Source organism: Aotus nancymaae, unplaced genomic scaffold, assembly GCF_030222135.1.
Source record: "Aotus nancymaae isolate 86718 unplaced genomic scaffold, 86718_ANA_hifiasm-v0.15.2.pri h1tg000040l, whole genome shotgun sequence".
Taxonomy (NCBI): Eukaryota; Metazoa; Chordata; class Mammalia; order Primates; family Aotidae; genus Aotus; species Aotus nancymaae.
In genome coordinates, this window is record NW_026988454.1 from 83,318,882 (window position 1) to 83,344,472 (window position 25,591).

The window sequence follows — 25,591 nt, forward strand, 5'->3', positions numbered from 1 at the left end:
GTTACAGGTTACCTAGACATCAAACTCTGAGATAGAGTTTATTAAGAAGTACTCTTGGGCCAGGCACAGTGGCTTGCACCTTCACTTCAGGAGACCAGGGCAAGTGGATCAGGCCAGGAGTTGGAGATCAGCCTGGCCAACATGGCGAAACCCTGTCTCTACTAAAAACTACAAAAAAATTATCCAGGCGTGGTGGCACATGCCTGTAATCCAAACTACTTGGGAGGCTGAGACATGAGAATTACCTAATCTGGGAGCTTAAGTTTGCAGTGAGCCAAGATCACGCTACTGCACTCCAGCCTGGGCAACAGAGCAAGACTCTTCCACAAAAAAAAAAAAAAAAAAGGAGTACCCTTGGGATAAACCTCTTTGGAAGAGAGGGGTTAGTACTGAAGTTATACTGCAACATGGACCCACCAATAGCCATGGATAACTTAGTTGGGACCACCCCTGCTTGCTATTTAGATACTTACATGGACACTTATTTCTGCCCATCAACCTCCCACTCTTTCTCCTTCAATGCTGTGTTGGTTTTTTTATTTACCATCTTGGCAGGTTTTGGGTAGAGCAGCTTCAAATTCTTCCTCTTGGTCTTCTCCACAATGAGAGCTCTTCCCTCACAGGCTGAGGATTTAATGTGGGTCTTGTGGCACTTACCAAGTCTGTCTTTTCTGATTATACATTTAGAGTCTGAGGAATCACCACTAGGTGGGTCTGTGGTCACAGTGGACCTATTATGAGCTAGACCTTGGCTGGGGCTCCGTTTATTACTGGCTCCTGCACGCCTCTGCTGTAACAGGGAGAGGGGAACAGTGTTTTGATGCCTCGGGTCTCCAGGTATCAGTGTCAACTGTGTGCTCATTAGTCCTCAAACATTTGGATAGTCCTTCTCCAGTGCACAGTTACTTGAGTAAAAGGCTTTAGTCCCTGTGGATAAAGACTGGGGGAATTATTACCCTGTATTCTTGTCATGGTGTTATAAGTTTCTTTATTCTAGGAACTAGACTTCTTCTTCAGTTTGTGGGTTGTGGGTCTAAAAATTAGCGCAAGTTTGTATTGAAGCTGAGCAAGATTGTGACTTCATTGGAGCAGCTATCCTCAGTTTTATGGTCATTCATCTTTTGATGGTAAATATTGAGTAGTGGTTTTGTTAGCTCTCTGTTTTGCCTCTAGGGATGCAACATTCCATTAATTATCACAATAGCATTTTGTGGGTTAGCCTCACCCACACTGCACTTTGCCACTCTTATGATAATTGTGTCCACCTCACTTCTGATGGGTAAGCATTCTCACCTGGTCCTGTCATCCTCATTGCTATCAGTCAGTCTAGTTATATGTCATCCTTTTCTTCTGTCACTCCTGACTTTCAGAAGAGAGCCACCACTGAAATTTTTAGTAATGTTGATGTCTTCTCATTGAGATATTCCTTATGGCTTTAGGAAATGATGTGTTTTCTGGGCCTTCATATGGAATATATTCATCTGATGACTTTTCTGACTTTTATATACTATCCACATACCAGAATGCCCAGTTCCCTAAGCCTTGCAATCCCCTCTTCTGCCATCTGCAACAGGATTCCTGGCATTTCAGTCATGTTAGTATCAGCCATTAATTTGTTTATGTTTCTGGAACCATCCTAACAGTAAGTTTGCACCATCTTCCAGGATTCTTGCCACTTGTTAAATCCTACATCTCAGGAGAGTGTCTGCAAATCAGTAAACTCTCCCTTATCTTAGGTTCCGGCCCTTTTAATCAAACACCCTCAGAATTTAATTCTACATGTATTCTCCTGGCTAATACAAGCTATCTAGGTCTTGTGGTAAAGTCTTTGAAGTAAAGTCTCTTTCTTCTTTTATCAACTCTAGCATGTCGCAGGTAGGTTATATCATGATAAAACCTTAGTTATTAGCCCAGGGATCTGGAGGGGAGGCAGAGGTAGATGGTAGTTAGGGGGCACATGTTATCTTATAGGGGTGAAATCTCTATCCTTACCACCCCAATAAAGAAGAGGAAGGCCGCTTTTGTGAGATTAGAAAGCTCCGGGGGAATCTGGAGATTCAAGATTTCAAAAGACATCAAACCAGACATCCCATTCCATGTGGCAGATTCCCATTCTTTTCCAATTAGAATTCTGACTTAGCAGCTCTGCTTCCCTTGAGTTTGGGAGCTTGAATATTCTGATGATTAAGCCCTGTTTCTGGACATAAGCTTTCTCTACCCAGGAGCTACAGAAGCTGAGAATATCTTTGTATCTACAAAGTAGGCCTTCTGGCTTTCATGTTGGCAATTACTTGCCTTGAGCTTTTTGTGATCTTCTTCCATTGTTCTTATAGTTACTATTTCTCCCATATTTCTAAAACATCTGAAATAGCACTCTAGCTAGCATGTTCCCTTCCCAACATCTCAACCCACCTCTGGTGAGTTTTAATAGTTGGACTGCTACCTTAGACTGGGCGTGTGCTCCATCTACTACCAGTGAAGGGGTCCTCGTTGCCACCATGGCAGCAAGTGGACCAGCGCCAAAGCCTCGTCTTATCACCTGCTTTCTCAGACCATTCCAAGATTAGGTTACCTGGGAGGCATATGCGGAAATGAAATTTAGTGTTTAAGAGGTTTGTAAGAAGTGCCCTTGAGATAAACCTCTGTGGAAGAAATAACAAAGGAAGCAGGAATGAGCAGAGGAAGAAGTTGAGCTGCCTGCAGGCACAATGTCAGTTTTCCCTGATCCCATGGGGAACTCTAACAGATATATCTGCTCATTGGTAACATAAAAAAAGACTCAAAAAAAAAAAAAAAGAAGAAGACTCAGTGTGATTTCCTCAGTTATACTCATAGATTAACCTAAAAAAAAAAACAAAAAGCATTATCAATAGCAATATCTTGTAGGTTAAAATAAGGTCTTTTGTTTATAATCTTTTATTCTTGCCATCCTTAATTTACATGTATTTATAGACAAAGGTAAAGCAGGTATGAACATATGAAAGCAGTTTACTTTTTCTTTTTAAAGACCAGCTATGTGATTGGTTTGGGGAAATCTTATAACAATATTAATATTAAGTACATAGATTTTCATTATTAGAGATTAAAGATGCTGAAAGGAAAAGAATAATTAAAGAGGCCAAGTTAGAAAATTGGTTTGAGGATAAGGTCCAATTAAGGGGACTTTTTTTGTTCTCTAGGAAATTGAAACTTTAATTTGCAACCAGTATCATATCTGAACCTAACATTAGTATTTACAGTCAGTACATTTCAGTTTCTTGAAGCCAAAGTTCTTATAATTGCCCTCAAGACCTGGCATAGCCCCCTTCTTGACTTCTATGATGCACTCACTCTCCTGCCCCCACACTCTCCATGCTGCCTGTACTGTTATTGAATTCTCAAGGCCTGTTTCTAACTTAGAATATTTGCACTTGCTTTTCCCTCTATCTAAAATTTCTTCTCCCAGAAATGTGCTTGGTTAACAACTTAATCTTTTTCATATATTAGCTCAATCTTAACCTTTTTCTGAGGTTTACCCTGACTACCCCATATAATACTGAAACCTGTACCATCTTCTCCCCACCCTGGCTCTCCTGATCACCCTTGTTTTGCTCGACTTTTCCTTTTTTTAAATACCACTTACTACCTTTATTCCTTTATTATGTTTATGCTTATTGTGTGTCTCTTCCACTAGAACGTATGCTCTCAAGGGCAGGGATCTACTTTGTTCATTTTATGAACAAGTTCTTTCCTACATCAATGCATGGCACAGACTAGATAAACAAGAAATATTTGTTGAACTAAATTGAGCTACTCCAAGGGAGGCCACACAAGAAAATCTGAGTGGTTTTGCTGAAATCTTTCACCATTACTAAAATATTATTTCATTTAAACATATGTCTTATTTTTATTGAATTACTGGCATCATTTTTATGTGGAAAGGAGAGCCATAAGCACATGGTAAGTGATGAATACCTGATTGTCTCAGGTCCCAGAAACAGATGATCCCTCAAAGAGATAGAGGTTAGTTCTAGTTAGCTTGCTACATAGCATAATCTAATGACATTTAATGCAAGTTGATAGTAAATATTGTTTGGGCCGACATATTTCAAAGTCTCATTATTTAAAGCTACAACAAAATTTGTGTAAAATTTGCCATAATCAAGATGTAAGAACAAAATAATCATTCCTGTTGCCAAGATGATCACATTCTGGCTAACTCAATTTTCCATGAATTGACTGTTATTTTTATTTCACTAACTATGAAGCAAGCCAGAATTAACAGCGTGCCATGTTTTTGATTTGACCATGTCATAGTGATTAATTCTTGACTGTTTTTCTTTGTGGTATCCACAGATGGTGACCCATTATTTTTCATATCCTCATGAAAATAATATCATATTCTGCATATATGTGGTAAAAATGCCACATTTGTGAATAGAAAGCAAAATAAGCAACTGTTAAATTTTTGTTGACCAATATTGTTAGATTGGGATGTGTAGAAATTTAGATGGAAAGAAAGGCTCATCCTACTGAGCACATGTTGGAGTGGTGTTACCTGAAACAGATTTGCAGTCCATTTCTTCAGAGGCCTCATAGAATGACATTTCTTAATTCAGTGAGTTTACCATGGTTTGGACAGAGTCTGACTCTCAGCTCAGGAAGTTTAGAAATCTAATTTTGACAGCTCACAAAGCCCATATCTCAGGTACATGTGATAAGTAAAACCCACACTTTGGAGTCAATCCTCACCTTCATCAACTACTACATTTGCAACCTTGGGAAAATTATTTACCTTCCCTAAGGCTTAGTTTTCTTGCCTGTAAATTGGGGGAAAATAGTAATAGTACCTTCAATAGTACCTTCAGACTATTTTATAATGATTGAGAGAAAACATAAAAAACAAATTACTTTTATTAAGTGCTATAAATAGTAACTATAATTTTTATTTTTCAGGAAGGATAACTAGGGCCAATAATTTAGTTAAAAGGCATAGTCTGGGAAATTTGGCTTAATATTAAATGGAGAATTTAATAGTTGGAATTGTCCAAAAATAAAGCAATGTATATAAAATTACTTGCACATAAAAATTACTCAGAGGATGTTATTCCTGATTGTTTCTGTTGTTAATATTATTTGTGACCTCTCTGTCACTCTAAGAATGTGGACAGATGTGCTTAAAGATATAAAGATTTATAGTTTTAAGTGAGATGATGAATTAGACTTAAATGTCTCTAAAATGTTCCAACTTTAAAATTCTATGAAAGTGCTAAAAATAAATCATATTTTGTTTCAACATTCAGGACTGGTTGTATCATAAAATACAGTGATTCAGCCATGGTTGTGATCATTGAGTCAGTTGAAATTGATCATCACAATATATTTGACCCAGAGGAATAAACTTTTCATTCAACATTGTAATTTATTTTGTTTTGCATAACAAAACAACTTTAATAAACTTCAGTAAACTTATAGTTTTCCCTTGATACCCAAAGTTTTTTTCATAAGGAGCTCATGAGACAATTGGCAAGGTAAATAATTCAAGAGAAAAAAATTTCACAACATTTTTCTTTGCCTTGCATTCTACTCCCTATGCTACACATTAATTGTATAGCTAGCTTCAAAGTACGTTTGTAATAAAAATTATTTTCACAATAAAAAAATGGTACATACATGCAAGCAACTATCGAATTAACTTTCAAAGAATAAAAATAAGATGTGGGCTTACATAAGCCATTTATGCCAATTAACTAGACCAGTTCTCAACTCTCTCTTTTTTTGAAACCTCTATATCAGTATCGTATGATTATATCCTAAAGCAGATATAGAAATAATTTATTGTTCTTGAGTCTCTTCTATGACCCCATTATTGTCCTGTGCATTTATCTCAAGAGCAGATTCACTATTAAATCTATCCAGACAATTCCTCTATTATGTCCTTGATCCATTTCCATAACCATAACTCAGTTTCTGTAACCATAACCCAACTTGACCATTTTATATCTTACACCATCTCAGTAACTTCTGATTGTCTTTAGGATCATATTAATAAGTATTCAGGAACTTACCTTTACCCCATTATTGACTGTTTTCACCTACATATAAGTCCCTTTCTGATCTGGCCCATGCACTTCACGTTCCTATCTTGCCATCCTCTACCCCTCCATCTATCCTTTACACCATTGTATAAATAAATAGTTTTAGTGGCCTGCACATGTCATTGTTCTGTCACACTTCTGTCTCTGTATAAACTGTTCCTTCTTTCCCTACTGCTTTTGCTTATTTAATTCATGCTTGTCTTTCATAACTCAGGTTAAATATCTAGATTGGATTAGAGAAGTTTTCTGTACAGTATTCTAGCATGGATACACCCTAAAGAGCATGTATCACACTGTATTGTAATTATATTTATTTTTTTGACTTAGCATTAAGTCATCAAGATATAATAGATCAGGACCTCATTCTTTTCTCTCTTCCTTTATAATATATGTTGTTATTGTGATACTTCTTTTTAATAACTTTAATTTTTTTTTTGAGATGGAGTCTTGCTCTGTCTCCAGGCTGGAGTGCAGTGGCACAATCTTGGCTCCCTGCAACCTCTGTCTTCCAGGTTCAAGAGATTCTCCTATCTTAGTCTCCCAAATAGCTGGGACTACAGGCGCGTACCACCACACCCAGCTAATTTTTGTATTTTTAGTAGAGATGGGGTTTCATCGTGTTGGCCAGGATGGTCTCAATCTCCTGACCTCGTGATCTGCCCACCTTGGTCTTCCAAAGTGCTGGGATTACAGCGTGAGCCATCGCGCCTGGCCAGTAACTTTAATTTTAGGTTCAGGAGTACGTGTGCAGGTTTGTTATATAGGTAACCTTGTATCATGGGGGCTTGTTGTACAGTCTATTTCATGACCCAGGAACTAAGCATAGTACTTGATAGTTATTTTTTCTGCTCTCTCCTCCCACCCTCCTCCTCTAAGTAAGCTCCAGTGTTTGTTGTTTTCTCCTTTGTGTTCACATGTTCTTATTTTGCTTCCACTTATAAGTGAGAACATGGGGTAATTGGTTTTCTATTCTTGCATTAGTTTGCTAAGGATACTGGCCTCCAGCTCCATTCATGTTCCTGCAAAGGACATAATCTCAGTTTTTTTTTTTTTTATGGCTGCATAGTATTTCATGGTGCATATGTACCACATTTTCTTTATCCAATCTTGTATTGGTGGTCATTTAGGTTGATTCCATGTATTTGCTATTTTGAATAGTGCTGGAGTGAGTATACATGTGCATGTGTCTTTACAGTACATTGATTTATGTTCCTTTAGGTATATACACAGTAATGGGATTGCTGGGTTGAATGGTAGTTCTGGTTTTAGCACTATGAGGAATCTCCACACTGCTTTCCACAATGAGTGAACTAATTTATACTCCCACCAGCAGTGTATAAGTGTTTCCTTTGCTCTGAAAGTACACTAGGATCTGTGTTTTTTGATGTTTAGATAATAGTCATTCCGATTGCTGTGAGATGGTATCTCATAATGGTTTTGATTTGCATCTCTCTAATAGTCAGTGATATTGAACTTTTTTCGTATGTTTGTTGGCCACATATATATCTTCTTTTGAAAAGTATTTGTTGATGTCATTTGCCTACTTTTTAATTTTTTTTTTTTTTTTTTTTTTTTGTAGATTTGTGTAAGTTCCCTACAGATACTGGATGTTAGACCTTGTCAGAATGCATAGTTTACAAATATTTTCACCCATTCTGTAAGTTCTTGGTTTACTCTGTTAATAGTTTCTTTTGTGTGGAGAAGCTCTTTAGTTTAGTTAGATCCTATTTGTAAATTTTTGCTTTTGTTGCGATTGCTTTTGGCATCTTTGTCATGAAATCTTTGCCAGATCCTATGTTCAGAATGATATTTCCTAGGTTACTTTCCAGGGTTTTTATAGTTTTGGGTTTTATGTTTAAGTCTTTATTGAGGTGACTTTTGTATATAGTGTTAGGAAGGAGTCCAGCTTCAGTCTGCATATGGCAAGCCAGTTATCCCAGCACTGTTTATTGAATAGGGAGTCCTTTCCCTATTCCTTGGTTTTATCAGCTTTATTGAAGATTAGATGGTTTGCCTGATACCAAAACCTGGCAGAGATACAACAGAAGAAGAAAACTTCAGACCAGTATCCCTGAGGAACATCAGTGCAGAAGTCCTCTATAAAATATTGACAAACCGAATCCAGCAGCACATCAAAAAGCTTATCTACTGCGATCAAGTCAGCTTCATCCCTGGGATGCAAGGCTGGTTCAGTATAAGAAAATCAATAAATAAGTTCATCACATAAATAGAACTAAAGACCAAAATCACATGGTTATCTCTATAGAAGCAGAACAGGCTTTCGATAAAATTCAACATCCTTCATGTTGAAAATTCTCAATAAACTAGATATTTATGGCACATATCTCAAAATAATAAGAACCATTTATGGCAAACCCACAGTGCATATCATACAGAATGTGCAAAAGCTGGATGCATTGCCCTTGAAAACTGACATAAATCAAGGATGCCCTCTCTCACCATTCCTATTCACTATAGTATTGAAAGTTCTGGCTAGGGCAATCAGGCAAGAGAAAGAAATAAAGGACATTCAAATAGGAAGAGAGAAAGTCAAATTATCTCTGTTTGCAGACAACATGATCCTACATCTAGAAAACCCCACTGTCTCAGCCCAAAAGCTCCTTAAGCTGATAAGCAACTTCACAAAGTCTTAGGATACAAAATCAATGTACAAAAATCACAAACATTCCTATACACCAAAAATAGACAGACAGAGAGCCAAATCATGAATGAACTCCCATTCATAATTGCTGCAAAGAGAATAAAATACCTAGGAATACAGCTAACGAGGGAAGTGAAGGACCTCTTCAAGGAGAGCTACAAACAACTGCTCAGGGAAATAAAAGAGGATGCAAACAAATGGAAAAACATTCCATGCTCATGGTTAGGAAGAATCAATATTGTGAAAATGGCCATACTGCCCAAAGTATCTTATCGATTCAATGCTACTCCCATTAAGATACCATTGACATTCTTCACAGAACTAGAAAAAGCTGCTTTAAGATTCATGTGGAACCAAAAAAGAGCCCTCATAGCCAGAAAATCCTAAGCAAAAAGAACAAAGCTGGAAGCATCAAACTACCCTACTTCAAACTATGTACAAGGCTACAGTAACCAAAACAGCATGGTATTGGTAAAAAACAAACAAACAAAAAACCAGGCACATAGACAAATGGAACAGATTAGAGCACTAAGAAATAAGACCACACATCTCCAACCATCTGATCTTCAATAAACCTGAGAAAAACAAGCAATGGGGAAAGGATTTTCTATTTAATAAATGATGCTGGGAAAACTGGCTAGCCATATGCAGAAAACTGAACCTGACCTCCTTTCTTTCACCTTATACAAAAATTAACTCACAATGGATTAAAGACTTAAACGTAAAATGCAAAACTATAAAAATCCTAGAAGAAAATCTAGTGAATACCATTCAGGACATAGGCATGGGCAAAGATTTCGTGACAGAAACATCAAAAGCAATTACAGCAAAAGCAAAAATTGATAAATGGGATATGATTAAACTAAACAGCTTCTGCACAGCAAAAGAAACTATCGCCAGAGTAAACAGACAGCCTACAGAATGGGAGAAAATTTTTGCAATTTATCTATCAGACAAAGGTCCAATATCCAGAAACTACAAGGAACTTAAACAAATTTACAAGTAAAAAACGAATAAGTCCATCAAAAAGTGGGCAAAGGATATGAACAGATACTTCTCAAGACATTTATGTGGCCAACAAACATATGGAAAATAGCTTAACATCACTTTTACACTCTTGGTGGGAATGTAAACTGGTTCAACCATTGCAGAAAATGATGTGATGATTCCTCAACGATCTAGAACTGGAAATGCCATGTGACCCAGAAATCCCATTACCAGTTTTATAGCAAAAGGATATAAATCATTCTATTTTAAAGATACATGTACACATATGTTCATTGCAGCACTATTCACAATAGCAAAGATACGGAATCAACCCAAATATCCACCAATGATAGACTAGATAAAGAAAATGTGCTACATATACACCATGGAATACTATGCAGTGTAAAAAAGAATGAGACAATGTCCTTTGTAGGGACATGGATGAAGCTGGAAGCCATTCCTCTGAAAACTAACACAGGAACTCATAAGTGGGAGCTGAACAATGAGAACACATGGTCACAGGGAGGGGAAGAATACACATTGAGGCCTGTCAGGTGTGGGGGCAGGGAGAGCATCAGGATAAATAGCTAATGCATGTGGGGTTTAATACTCAGGTGATGGGTTGATAGGTGTAGCAAACCACCATGGCACATGTTTAGCTATATAACAAACTGCACATCCTTCACATGTATCCTGGAACTTAAAATAATATTTTTAAAAAAGATTAGCTGGTCATAGGTGTGCAACCTTATTTCTGGACTTTCTACACTGTTCCATTGGTGTCTTTGTCTGTTTTCATTCCAGTACTATGCTGTTTTGGGTACCATAGCCCTATGGCATAGTTTGAAGTCAGGGAACATAATGCCTCCAGCTTTATTCTTTTGCTTAGAATTGCTTTGGCTAGTCAGGTTTTTTCATGGTTCCACATGAATTTTACATAGCCTTTTCTAGTTCTGTGAAGAATGTCGTTGATAGTTTGATTGGAATATCATTTAATCTCTAAATTGCTTTGGGCATTGTGGCCATTTTAATGATATTGATTCTTCCTATCTGTGAGCATGGAGTGTTTTTCTGTTCGTTTGTGTCTTCTCTGATTTCCTTCAGCAGTGTTTTGTAGTTCTCAGTATAGATATGTTTCACCTCCCTGGTTAGCTGTATTGCTAGGTTTTTAATTCTTTTTGTGGCAGTTGTGAATGGGACTGAGTTCCTTATTTGGCTCTCAGCTTGGCTGTTGTTGGTGTATTTTTATGTGCAGGTATTTTACATCCCTTAGGTAGAAGAGAAAGCTGAAGTCTACTGAAGTTTATTAATGTTATTTTCTTATGCAAAAGAAAATAATTTAAAATGTTGAATAAGGAGTTTATTCCTTTGGGTTAAATATGTTATGATCAATTTCAGCTGACTCATAATGATCACAGGTATGGCTGAATCACTGAATTTTATGATCCAACCAGTCCTGAATGTTGAAACAAAACACAGTTTTTTAGCACTTTCATAGAATCCTGAAGTTGGAACACTTAGCTGAAGTTGTTTATCAGATGAAGGAGCTTTTGGACTGAGAAAATGGTGTTTACTAGATGTAGAATCATGTTATTTGCAAAAAGGGATAGTTTGACTTCCTTTCTTCCTATTTGGATGCCCTTTATTTCTTTCTCTTGCCTGATTGCTCTGGCCAAGACTTCTAATACTATGTTGAATAGGAGTGGTGAGGGAGGGCATCCTTGTCTTGTGCCAGTTTTCAAGGGGAATGCTTCCAGCTATTACCCATTCAGTATGATGTTGGCTGTTAGTTTGTCATTGATGGCTCTTATTATTTTGAGGTATGTTCCTTCAATACATAGTTTATTGAGCATTTTTAAGATGAAGGATGTTGAATTTTATCAAAAGCCTTTTCTGCATCTATTGAGATAATCATATGTTTTTCGTGTTTAGTTCTGTTTATGTAATGAGTCACATTTATTGATGTGTACATGTTGAACCAACTTTGCATTACAGGGATGAAGTTTACTTGATCATGTTGGAGTAACTTTTTTTTTTTTTTTTTTTTTTTTGAGACAGAGTTTCGCTCTTGATACCCAGGCTGGAGCGCAATGGCGCGATCTCGGCTCACCGCAATCTCCGCCTCCTGGGTTCAGGCAATTCTCCTGCCTCAGCCTCCTGAGTAGCTGGGATTACAGGCACGCGCCACCGTGCCCAGCTAATTTTTTGTATTAGTAGAGACGGGGTTTCACCATGTTGACCAGGATGGTCTCGATCTCTTGACCTCGTGATCCACCCGCCTCGGCCTCCCAAAGTGCTGGGATTACAGGCTTGAGTGGAGTAACTTTTTGATGTGCTGCTGGATTCAGTTTGTAAGTCTTTTATTTCTTAGGATTTTTGCATCAGTGTTAATCAGGGATATTGTTCTGAAGTTTTTGTTGTTGTTGTTGTTGTGTCTCTTCCAGATTTTGGTATCAGGATGATGCTGGCATCATAGAATGAGAAGGAGTCTCTCCTTCCCATTTTTTGGAATAGTTTCAGTAGGAATGGTACCAGTCCTTCTTTGTACATGTGATAGAATTTATCTGTGAATCTTTCAGTTCCTGGGCTTTTTGGGGGATGGTAGGCTATTTATTATGATTCAATTTTGGCGCTTATTATTGGTCTGTTCAGGGATTCAGTTTCTTCCTGGTTTAGTCTTGGGAGGATTTATATGTCCAGGAATTTATCAATCTCTTCAAAGTTTTCTAGTTTGTGTGCATAAAGGTGCATAACAGTCTCTGGTAGTTATTTGTGTTTATGTGGGATCAGTGGTAATATCCCCTTTGTTGCTTCTAATTGTGTTTATTTGGATCTTACCTCTTTTCTTCTTCATTGATGTAGCTAGTGGACTATCTATTTTACTAAGTTTTTCAAAGAACCACTCCTGGATTTGTTGACCTTTTAGATAGTTTTTCATGTCTTAATCTCCTTTAGTTCAGCTCTGATTTCGTTATTTCTTGTCTTCTGTTAGCTTTGGAGTTGGTTGGTTTGCTGAGGCTGGAGAATTGCTTGACCGCAGCAGGCAGAGGTTGCAGTGATCCAAAATAGTGCCATTACACTCCAGCCTGGGCGACAAGAGCAAAACTTCATCTAAAAAAAAAAAAAGATTTCTTGAATTGAATTTTGATTTCTCCTAACTCTCAATGATCTTCATTCCTATCTATATTCTAAATTCTATTTCTGTCATTTCAGTCAGCTCAGCCTGTTTAAGAATCCTTGTTAGAGAACTCTGTGGTCATTTTGAGAACAGAAGATACTCTGGCGATTTGAGTTGCTGAAGTTCTTGCTTTGTTTTTTTCTCATCTCTGTGTTTGAGTGTTCCTTTAACTGCCATGTAGATTGATTAAAATCAGTAAAATTCTTTTCTAGATGTCTCCAGACGGCTGAGCTTTTGTGCAGGGTCTTTGTTTCTAGCTGTCTTCTTGTCTTTGATTTCACACGGGGATGTGTTAGCAAAGTATTTTTGGTTTTGAAGTTTTGGGGTGTGATCCAGTAGGTGGCGCTTAAGCATAATGGTCAAGTAGGTAGGCTCTTAATCAGAAGACTACTTTATATTTCCCCACAGTTGCAGCCATGCCCCCTCTTTATGCTCTGAAGGTGGGTTCCTCTTCTATTTAAGTGCTGGCTGCAAATCGAAGGTTGGCACTACTGGGCTGCACACCACAGATCTGGGAAAATCTCAGTTTTTATGTTCCCTCTCCAACTTGGAGGTAGTGGTTGTGGCTGAGGGTCTTTCTCTTTCCCTTTTCTTCTCGGGCTCTACCCCCAGAGAGATGTGGCACTGCAATCTATCAGTGCAATCGAGTGGAATGGGGAGACCGCACTGCCTGTTGATCAGCAGGGAATTTGGGGGGAATTGTGGGAGACAGATTGGCCTCCCCTCCTTAGGGTAACTGCACCTTTCTGGAGATGTAGATGAGGCCCTTAGGGTCTTTGCTCCTAATCCAGTGTGAGGACCACAGGGGCAGTACCACTGCAGAGGAAGTGGCAGAAGGGCTTTTGGTTACCCCTGGGTGCTGCACATCCAAGAGTCGTTTAGCTGCTGCCACTGGGAATGTTCACAGGGGGTTGGGTGGCTAATGCTGGCCTGAGTGGGGGCCTCTGCTTGTTTGGGAGCGAGGGGTCCAGGGCTCACCAGGATGAGAGACTGTTCTCTCTATATGGTGACCATGGCATGGTCCAAGCTTGGATAGAATACTTATTAGGTGGTCAACAATTTGTTGTTGAATGAGGGCTGAGGTAAAATCTTAGAACTGAAATGTCAGAGATGGTGTATCTGAAGACTATGTAATCTTAAGGGAATTACTTGAAATTAATTCAGAATTCTGGATGAAATAGTGTTTCTTTTTTCCTATGGATTTACAACATAAAATTAACAGTTCTTAATAAATGAGCAAAGTATACATAGAGTGGTTATATATTTGTCCAGTGTTTTTGGAAAGGTATTGTGTATGTATTTCAGTGGCAAAAGAATTTCTTGCATAGAAAGTAAAAGTTTAGCTTTATGCATGTCCCATACTTAATATATAATATAATCTACAAGCATTTATGTTGTTTTCTGGTTACAAATAGTTGAGAATAATACCAACTTTAGCCTTATTTTAGTTTTCATATTAAACTCTGGATTAGTCTACAACTATAGTCTCTGCCTAGAAGTATTTATAGCTAATATAAATCTCAAGTGTACATAGAGAGTAAATAGATGCTACAACTAAATGCAAAAGAAGAATTAAAATGAGTGTAGTAGCTCACTTGAGTGGTGTTGGTGATAAACCTGACTCTGGAGAATTTGTATGTTAGAGATGTCATTTGGAAATAGGAATTGGGCAAAAGAGAAATTAAGGAGATACCCTGGAATGAAGGCAAGTGCAGTGAAACAACTGAGCCAGAAGCAGATATAGTATGACAGCTTCTTTCACTTATTTAATTTCAGCCCTTTCCTCATTCCACACATTTATGCAGTTGATTTCCTGGGCAAAATTCATTTCTATTCAATTTATTTTAGAAAACATTTTTTTTTTTTTTTTTTGGTTCTGGTTAAAGTGCTAGGCACTGACTAACTCTTCAGCTTCAGTAAAACATACCTAAATAAAACTTTGCCTGTGGGAAATTGTAATGTTATTTTGCTCATATGCAATATCTAAAGTAGGAAAAATCATAGAAACGGAAAGTAGAAATTGGTTGCCAAAAGTTGGGGGAAGAGAGGAGGGAGAATTAGTATGACGGGTATAGAGTGTCAGTTTTGCAAGACGAAAAAGTTCTAGAGATCTATTGCATAACACTGTGAATATACTTTACGTTTCTGAACTGTACACTTAAAAATGATTATGTTGATAAGTTTAATGTTACTTTTTTACCACAATAAAAAGATTTTTAGTATTCATCGATGAAAATTTTCATAAAAACTGTTTTAAAGGATTGTTGAAATATCATTTAGTGTTATATACTAACCTGTTTTATCATTTTTGTTATTAAGTGAAATATACAGTTCATATAAAGTGCTTGGACTAGTACCTATAGTAAGTGCTTAATAATAATATGATTGAATATGTAACATTCACTTTCCAATGCAATATGATGCTTTCTTTTAAAGCTGCTTTTACTGAAAGGGTACTTGAACTGTCACTCAAAAAGATCTGATATAGTTCATGAGGGCTATTTATAGACATAGAGCACCACAAGGCTATAAGGAAAATTTTAATATAAATATACATTTTTCAGGAATATTTTATGCTTTGTAATGACTCATTTTCCTTGAAATAGCCAGCCTGCTCCTGTGTTTATTACTTGTTTGTATTTTTCTTCTAAATGTTATAAATACAAAAGAATTTGCTTTTAAGTATGCTTTTTATATACTGCTGAGCACTCACAAATATTAGGTATTAAAAAGCATGTTTTCTTCTAATTTAGATATTATGAGAAGGTAACTTAATTTGAATTCATTGATTCTCAATATTTAAAAATATCTCTTTAAATGTAAGAATGAATACTTGACTCAAATATTATCATGGATTTGAATCTTTAGGAATTGGAGAATGATTTTAACTATTGACATCAAGAGAGAAAAATAGAAGAGTTAAGGAAGCATTATTTTTTCTTATTTTGGCTATGACACGTCAAAATACCCACCTGATCTTTTCCATCAATGTTAATAACAACAATCACAGCTAGTACATTTGTTGCTCAGTTCTATGTGCTTTACATTATTTTTATTCTCAAAACAACTCCGAGATACTTATAATTATTTATCTTAATTTTTCAGAATAAGATAACAGAGGCACAGAGTAACTCACTATAGCTACCCAATCAGAAAGTGACAGTCTGAGATTGAAATCCAGACTCTGGCTCCAGAGCCTATACTTTTAATCAGCGCGTGACACTCCTGTCTTATTTAAAGAAATGTTATTCAGATATATCAAGTACAAACAGGATGGCATCTCTAGTACATTCAGACTTCAGAAATCTTATAAGCACCGCTTTTGGTATAATGTGAAGATAGAAATGACAATGACTGTATGCTTTTGGCTGAATTTTAAACATGAAGATAAGCAGTACCCGAACAACTGAAAAAACAACTATGGAAAACTTGGTTATTCAGTTGAAAATCATCCATTTTCCTCTTTTCCTAAACATTATAACTTCCCTAAAAAAGACAAAACAGTTTGATAGTCTTTTGTTGTATTTGAAATTCAAACAAATAGGAAATTTATGTGAATTCAATAGAAGTTTCATTCAATGACATTCCAAATCTTGCTATTTCTTATACACTTCAGGTGCACTCCTATCTTAAGGTCGTTGCTTTTGCTGTTCTCTTGAATGTGAAATCTCTTCTAGGTGTCTGCATGCCTTTCTTTATCCCTCTCTCCTCTTCTGCAAGTCTTTACTAACTTCTCAGTGAAGCCTTCTCAGTGACGCCTTCCCTGCAACATTTATGTATCTCATAGTGGCTTTCTCCTTCTTCCTTTTCTGCTTTACATTTCTTTACAGCACATATCACCTTATAACATGGTGTATAGTTTACTTATTCTTATTTATTATCTGTATTCAACAGGTACAATACAAACTCTATAAAGGCAGGGACTTTTTTGTCTATTTTGTTTACTGTCATATCCCCAGAGCCTGATTGCAAGTAAGCACTCACTATAAATTTGTTAAAGGTATTCACTTTATCTCTGGTTTCAAAGCAGTTTACATTAAGATTTATCTGACAGTCTAGTAGATTTAAAGCTTTTATGCATTTTGATGCAGGCAAAAAAACAAATGAGAAAAAACCAATCCATTTGGTTTTCAACAGTCCCTAATGCACATACATTTTCAATAACTGTTAAATATATATTATACTCTGCTGGTTAACATTGTTGTATTAATCAATTTTGTAATATACTGTACCCCCATTCACTTATTTTCAGTCTAATGTTAAGAAAAGATAAAACAGGAAAACAGATCATTATATCAAATAGATACCCGCACTCATATGTTTATCGCAGTGCTATTTACAATAGCAAAATCATGGAATCTAAGTGTCCATCAACAGATGGTTGGATTTTTAAACATGATAAATATATACCATAGAATGCTACTCAGAGAGATTACTTGACTTCTTCTTTTCCTATTTGGATGCCTTTTATTTCTGTTGCCTGGTTGATCTGGCTAGGACTTGCAGTACTATGCTGGATGGGAGTGGTGAGAGTGAGCATCATTGTCTTGTTCCTGTTCTTAAGGAGAATGATTCCGGCTTTTGCCACTTCAATATGATGTTGGCTAAGTTTGTCATAAACGGCTCTTATTATTTTTAGGTATGTTCATTCTATGCATAGTTTGTTGAGGATTTTTATGATGAAGGGATGTTGGATTTTATTGAAAGTTTTTTCTGCCATCTATTGAGAAGATCATATGGTTTTTGTTTTTAAATCTGTTTATGTGGTAAATCACATTTATTGATGTGTGCCTGGTGAACCAACCTTGTATTCCAGGAATAAATCCTGCTTGATCATGGTATATTAACTTTTTATGTGCTGCTGGATTTGTTTTGCTAGTATTTTGTTGAGTATTTTTGTGTATATGCTTATCAGTGACATTGGCTGTAGTTTTCTTTTTTTGTTGTGTCTTTGCCAGGTTTTGGTATAAGGGTGATGCTGGCTTCATAGAATGAGTTAGGGAGGAGTCACTCCTCCTTGATTTTTTTGGAAGGATTTCAGTGGAATTGGTACCAGATTTTCTTTGTACGTCTGGTAGAATTTGACTGTGAATCCATTTGGTCTGGGTTTTGTGTTTTGTTTTGTTTGGTTTGGTTGGTAGGGTTTTTATTACTAATTCAATTTTAAATGACTACTTGGCTGGGCATGGTGGCTTGTGCCTGTAATTCTGGTGCTTTTGGAGGCTGAGGTGAGGGATTCCTTGAGCCCAGGAGTTCAAGATCAGCCTGGGCAATGTAGCAGGACCCTCATATCTACAAGAAATTAAAAAAAAAAAAAGTCTCTAGTGAGGCACCAGGCATGGTGGCAAGCACCCGTAATCACAGCTAGTTAAAAGGCTGAGGCAGGAGGATTGCTTGATCCTAAGAGTTCTGGGTTACGGTGAGCTATGACCTGGGCGACAGAGAAAGACCCCATCTCTAAAAATAAAATAAATGTAAACAATCAAATTTAAAAAGTGATTACTATTCTCTCCCCCCTTGCTGGAAGTATAAGGGGCTTTTCCTCAAATCTACAGTCAAAACCTAATGAAGCTCCTGGACATAAAATTTATGAAAGTATGGAGGCCCCCATAAGACTGGACCTCCTAGTAGTTTTTAACTTGCAAGTCAGTATACACTGAGTCTCCAGTAATTCATTAATTATAGATTAAAGCTTTGCTACTGATACTGGCTCTTGCTGCAGGGTTCTGCTCCTGGGCTCCTATTCAAAGCCATGATTCTCTGTATTTACCTAGCTTTCTAGTTTTGGGGGCAACCTAATGCATCGTGATAGATTGAGTTGTTAACTTGTAGTTTGTTCAGCATTTTTATTGTGAGATGGGACTAACAGTTTCCAAGCTCTTTACATATAAGAACCGGAAACTCTTACCCTAGATTCAGAAGTCTAGGGTGCAAATCGCAGGAGGTTCAAGAAAATAAGGAAGCTTTCTGGCACACTAAGTTGAATTCCAAATCTTCTTCTTATTTTTTTTTTTTTTTGAGATGGAGTTTCACTTTGTCACCCAAGCTGGAGTCCAGTGGTGTGATTTTGGCTCACTGCAACCTTCACCACCCAGGTTCAAGCACCACCACGCCTGGCTAATTTTTGTATTTTTAGTAATGATGGAGTTTCACTATGTTGGCCAGGCTGGTCTTGAACTCCTGACCTCAAGTGATCCGCCCACCTCAGCCTCCCAAAGAGCTGGGATTACGTTGTATGTTAGCCACGATGCCCAGCCCCAACTCTTATTTTTGTTCTTAGTTTTAGTTTGATAATCTAAGCTATAGATTAGAATGTACTGTATGAATCCTTTTCCCATGTTGTGTTACCTTAAGCAGTATGGTATTCTAACTATCCTGTCATAAGCGTAACTGAGCCTCTCATCTTCCTTGGCCTGTGACTGTCCATGACACAGAGCCAACACACGTGTAGTGGACATTGGTTTTCAGTTGTGCTTTCTGCTATTGTATTAGAATTACTGGTTAATCCTGATTAAACTAGGGGTGCTAAGGCTAGGCCTGCTGGGGAATTTATATCCAGATTCAAAAGCCATTGAATTTCATGTTATAAAAAAATGTTGTGTATTTAAGGGGTAAGCATTATACAACTTAAGACAGTGAATATGTGAATGTTAATATTCCCTTCATCAAAGACAATATGATGGATATGTAAGTAGCCAGGCTTGTTTTGTTTGGTTCGCAAAATATATTAAAAGTTGTATTTAAAAGAATGTTTATTGCTGTTTTTTCTTCTAAAGAAATGCCATCTTATACATTTATCAGTTGTTAAATATTTCTTTGATGTGGAATGGAGTTTACTTCAACACAGATGACTATCTCTTTTAAGACTCAGTATGCTAAAATTCGGTTTTAAAATTTTAACCACTTAACAGTTTATTGCAGATCTAGAGAACTGTAGTGTAGCATATACGTTAGTCTCTTTCTTATGGCAATTTGTTATCAGTGACAGAACGTTTTGCAAGTAAATCAGTGATAATTCTAAATGACCAGGGAACCTGAAACTGTGATTATTAGTTATCTTAATGACCAATAGGAAAAGTTAAAATTGTTCTGTGACCTTTACAATTTTTTGTCAAAACATTAAAAGCTCTCTTAATGTGGGTTATAAGTACATTGGGGAATGAAAAAATAGTAAAACTAATATTTAGTATACTGTAATTGTAAACATCAGAAACTTCAGAATTAAAGTGTTTTATTTCTTTGTAAAAACTTTCCAAGAGTAGTTTGAACACTTCTTGCCTTGTTTTCATTTTATGGAGCAAGAGGTTTTCTATGCCTTGACAAATTATCATACTCCTTTCCAAATGTGGATAAGCTGTCCACTTTTGATCTGTGCATTTTTGATGTCCTGAAATATCTGAAAGGTCTTTTAATGTGAAGATATTTGCTGGCATCACTGCTTCTGGGACATCGTTATGCTTTGCATCACAACTACTTTCCTGAGTTGATAGAGTTCTGTTGTATATGGATTTCACAGCAGAATCTTTATCTGCTCCAGCAGTTCAACAGATAGCTGAACATCAATCAATTCATGCTGACTTTTGAAACAAAGAAATCAGCCTTTACCGGAGGTTAGAGATTCATCTTCAGTCTTCTGGTAATTACTGTTTTCTTTCAGTGTGATGCCTAACTTTGGTGCTTGGACCTAAATGCTAGGCAACTGCATCGTGAATTTGTTTTATTATACGATCTTCAGTGCAAAAAAGTCACTGCTTCATTTCATCCATAAGTGACTTCCTGTATGTTGTGCAGATTAAACTAAAAAATGTCAAAACTATTTTACCTAATTCTCTAAATACCCACTGGACTTTTCAATATAGTTTATACAGCAGCTTCATTAGATTCCATATAGTGCTAGGTTTTTGTTGTTGTTTTTTTTTGTTTTCTTTGAGACAGAGTCTCGCTCGATTGCCCAGGCTGGAGTGCAGTGGCACAATCTCAGCTCACTGCAACCTCCATCTCCCAACTTCAAACAATTCTCCTGCCTCAGCCTCCCATGTAGCTGGGATTACAGGTGTCTGGCACCACACCCAGCTAATTATTATATTCTTAGTATAGACAGGGTTTCAACATATTGGCCAGGCTGGTCTCAAACTCCTGACCCCATGTGATCCACCCACCTCGGCCTTCCAAAGTGCTGGATTACAGGCATGATGAGCCACTGAGCCCAGCCCATTTTTGTCCTATCTTAACTTTGCTTTTATCATTTTAAAATCCTCTAGTCACATCTAATTTCACTTCCAGTGTCACTTTTCATTTCTTCATTGTACTTTCTTAAGGCATTTTTGGAAATTTCCTCTTTTTATTAAACATTTTTGTAAAATGTCACTGGAAGTTTATTACTTGGAGACAACACAGTTACATACTTTGCTGTCTATGCATGAGCTAACAGACGCATGATGACCAATCAATAGTAGGCTCTGAAAAGAAGTGACATGATTCATCACTGATCCTGATGTGCATCTCTTATTTATGTAGTGATTTGTGAACAGCAGCAAGCACACCTGGTTTGGTATATTTTCTATAACAGATTTCAAAATGTAAGTCAATTGCTTACATGGTGGTTTTAAGTCCCAATATATGTCTTATACTCTGAAATAAACTCTTCTAGATGTATTTTATGTTGATGCTTAGTAGTAGTTTAAATGGCCTTCTATCCTGGAATTAAACTATAAAGATATTAAACAAAAATAATGAAAACTAAATAGAAGAACTGAAACAACCTTTTATGAATCCTTTGAAAAAAATGTTTCTTTAGTAAATTTCTGCTAAAATAACTAATATTATATATGGACTCATCTATAATATACTATTTATGTGTTTACATCAAGAGAAATTACTACCAAAAGATCCAGTCCTTCAGGTTTTTGTTTTTAATGTTCCCTGTAGTTGAAGAGATGGAGCATTTTTATAAGCTCCTGTACTTCCCTTTTCCCATCCATTCACTGCTTAACTTCAGGCAGTATTTTTATCAAATGTGTTCTTTTTCTCTGTTATCATTACCCAAGATACATGTTCCATTCTTTTTAAGTTAACCATGGATATGAATACTTATCAATACAGTAAGAGAAATCAGAATGGAAATTTTAAAAATCAGGTAGCAAGCATAAAATAGTTTCATATTCTTCTTCTCCATATTTTGTTGTTAGTAGAGCATTAGGTGACAATATTTGAGTGTTAGCACATCAGAGGAAGGGAGTCAGATTTTGGAAAGGTAGCAGTGAAGCTAAGGGATACAAGTTTGAAGAAAGAAGGGATTAATAGGGCCAAACATAGTGAAGCAAGCAAGGCAAGCATTTAAAAGTTTCCATTGAAATCTCACTTTTACACTCTAAAAGTAGGGTACTTTTACATGAAGGGGCTAAAAGGCACTTAACCAAATAACTGAAAAGGTCCGTGCAGCACATAGGTTAGTATAGTTAGAAAGGCTTGGCAGAATAAGACTTAACTGAAGCAGCAGAGACAGTGTCATATAACTTTCATTTCATAACATAACATGAAGTAGATTCTTGTCAGCTGACATAAAATCTTCTTTCTAAAATAGTAGTGATTTTACCTGATTTTAGCACTGTAAAATCAATCATCTGAATCTCTTAGTATAATTATATTTCAAGAGTTTAAAGGAAAATCAACCTCTGTTTTATACGTAAAAATAATTTATCATAGAAGAAAAATTTCTTTTCAATCATGGAATGTTGTTTTTGTTAATGGACAAGTTTAGGATTTTTGTTGAAAACATTAAGTGTTGGCTTGAGGTGGTTGATTGTTGTAGAACCTTTTAAAAACTTTGTTAAAAAGTTTTTCAAAACAAGTTTTAAAAGAACTTGGAGAGCGGTGTTTAAACCAAGGTTTTTATGAAGCCAACCTTGAAAAAATAGCATTCTATATATTTTGAGTCAATTGTTTCTCTTTATTATTTTACAAAAGATTTGCTCATAGTCATATTAAAATGTTATTTTATGTCTTCTTAAAGGGGATAATTTGAAATTCTCATTTTAGAAACTGATATTACAGCTTTATACAGTGTCTTATCTTTTGCCTATATATTCTTTTATATTTTGAGATGTTGTCTCACTCTAGCTTCCAGGCTGGAGTGCAGTGGCACTGTGTTAGCTCACTGCAACCTCCATCTCCTGGGTTCAAGCAGTTCTCCTGCCTCAGCCTCCTGAATAGCTGGGATTATAGGTGCCCACCACCATGCCCAGCTAGTTTTTTTATATTTTTAGTAGAGACGGGGTTTCACCATGTTGGCCAGACTGGTCTCGAACTCCTGATCTCAGGTGATCCACCTGCGTCAGCCTCCCAGAGTGCTGGGATTACAGATATGAGCCACCTTGCCCAGCCCTTTTGCCTGTATTTTAAGGCACTATTAGTTGCTTTTAGAAAATTAGTCTACATGTAAAGATTAATTCTATGAATACACATATAAATATCAATATAAATTAAATATATACACATATATAAATATCTGCATATATAACTGCTAAATCTATAAAGAGAGACATTCTATGAACATGATATGTATGTCCTCAGTTTTAGAGAAAGCTTTATCTTGCATTTAGTTGTTTCAATCTAATTCTTGAACATGATATGTATGTCCTCAGTTTTAGAGAAAGCTCTATCTTGCATTTAGTTGTTTGAATCTAATGCTTGGACTTAGTGGGTAAGTAACTGACTACATTACCTTTCTAATCACCCCTAAAAGAAATAAAGCATAGCTTCCCTGAAGTATAGAGCCATGGGAATATTTGCAAGTATAATATATAAGTCTTGCCAACTTTAACCTGCATATCCTCTGTTTCACTTTCTCCTCTTTCATACAGTTTTCAAAAATATTATACACCTCAATTTTAAGGCCTAGAATGTTGTTTTTAGATACAATTAAAGTATGTTACACACAAATTATCTTCTGTAACGCTTGAAATTGGTACCTTTAAAAACTTAATACATACCAACATGGAAATTCAAGAGAGCACATTATATTTCAGAAAAAAAAATGCTTCTCTGTTAGGATTTCATGACAGTGTTTAGACTTTTCTGTGTCTGTTGTTTTACAGTAAATTTTTTAAATATATATTTATTTTAAATTGTACTTCAGGTTCTGGGGTACATGTGCAGATCATGCAGGATTGCTGCATAGTTACATACATGGCAATGTGGTTTCCTGCCTCCATCCCCCTGTCACCTATATCCAGCATTTCTCCCCACATTATTCCTCCCCATCTTCCCCACCCCCGGCTGTCCCTCCCTTAGCCCTGCCAACATATCCCAGTGTGTGATGCTCCCCTCCCTGTGTCCATGTGTTCTCATTGTTTAACACCAGGCTATGAGTGAGAACACACAGTGTTTGATTTTCTGTTCTTGTGTCAGTTTGCTGAGAATGGTGGTTTCCAGATGCATCCATGTCCCTACAAAGGACATGAACTCATCATTTTTTATGGCTGCATAGTATTCCATGGTGTATATGTGCCACATTTTCCTTGTTCAGTCTATCATCAATGGGCATTTGGGTTGGCTCCAGGTCTTTGCTATTGTAAACAGTGCCGCAGTGAACATACGTGTGCATGTGTCTTTATAATGGAATGATTTATAATCCTTTGGGTATATACCCAGTAATGAGATTGCTGGGTCAAATGGAATTTCTATTTCTAGGTCCTTGAGGAATCACCACTGTCTTCCACAATAGTTGAACTAATTTACACTCCCACCAACAGTGTAAAAGTGTTCCTATTTCTCCACATCCTCTCCAGCATCTGTTGTCTCCAGATTTTTTAATGATTGCCATTCTAACTAGGGTGAGATTGTATCTCAATGTGGTTTTGATTTGCATTTCTCTAATGACCAGTGATGATGAGCATTTTTTTAAATGTATGTTGGCCTTATAAATGTCTTCTTTTGAAAAGTGTCTGTTCATATCTTTTTCCCACTTTTGAATGGATTTTTTTTTCTTGTAAATCTGCTTTAGTTCTTTGTAGATTCTGGATATTAGCCCTTTGTCAGATGGGTAGCTTGCAAAAATTTTTTCCCATTCTGTTGGTTGCCAATTCACTCTAATGATTGTTTCTTTTGCTGTACAGAAGCTCTTGAGTTTAATTAGATCCCATTTGTCTATTTTGGCTTTTGTTGCAAATGCTTTTGGTGTTTTGGTCATGAAGTCCTTGCCTATGCCTATGGCCTGAATGGTTTTGCCTAGGTTTTCTTCTAGGGTTTTTCTGGTGTTAGGTCTTATGTTTAAATCTTTAATCCATCTGGAGTTGATTTTAGTGTAATTTGTCAGGAAAGGGTCCAGTTTCTGTTTCCTGCACATGGCTAGCCAGTTTTCCCAGCACCATTTGTTAAACAGGGAATCCTTTCCCCCATTGCTTGTTTTTGTCAGGTTTGTCAAAGATCAGTTGGTTGTAGATGTGTGGCATTGCCTCCGAGGCCTCTGTTCTGTTCCATTGATCTATATCTCTGTTTTGGTACCAGTACCGTGCTGTTTTGATAACTGCAGCCTTGTAGTGTAGTTTGAAGTCAGATAGTTTGATGCCTCCAGCTTTGTTCTTTTTGCTTAGGATTGTCTTGGCTATGCAGGCTGTCTCTTGGTTCCATATGAAGTTTAAGATGGTTTTTTCCAGTTCTGTGAAGAGGGTCATTGGTGGCTTGATG

The 25,591-nt window shown here is 36.7% G+C and overlaps 1 protein-coding gene across 3 annotated transcripts in view; it reads left to right on the forward strand.

Moving 5' to 3' along the window:
• Positions 1-25,591, forward strand: part of ME1 (malic enzyme 1) — a 216,514-nt gene that overhangs the window by 121,910 nt on the left and 69,013 nt on the right. The gene's annotated exons all lie outside the window — the stretch shown is intronic.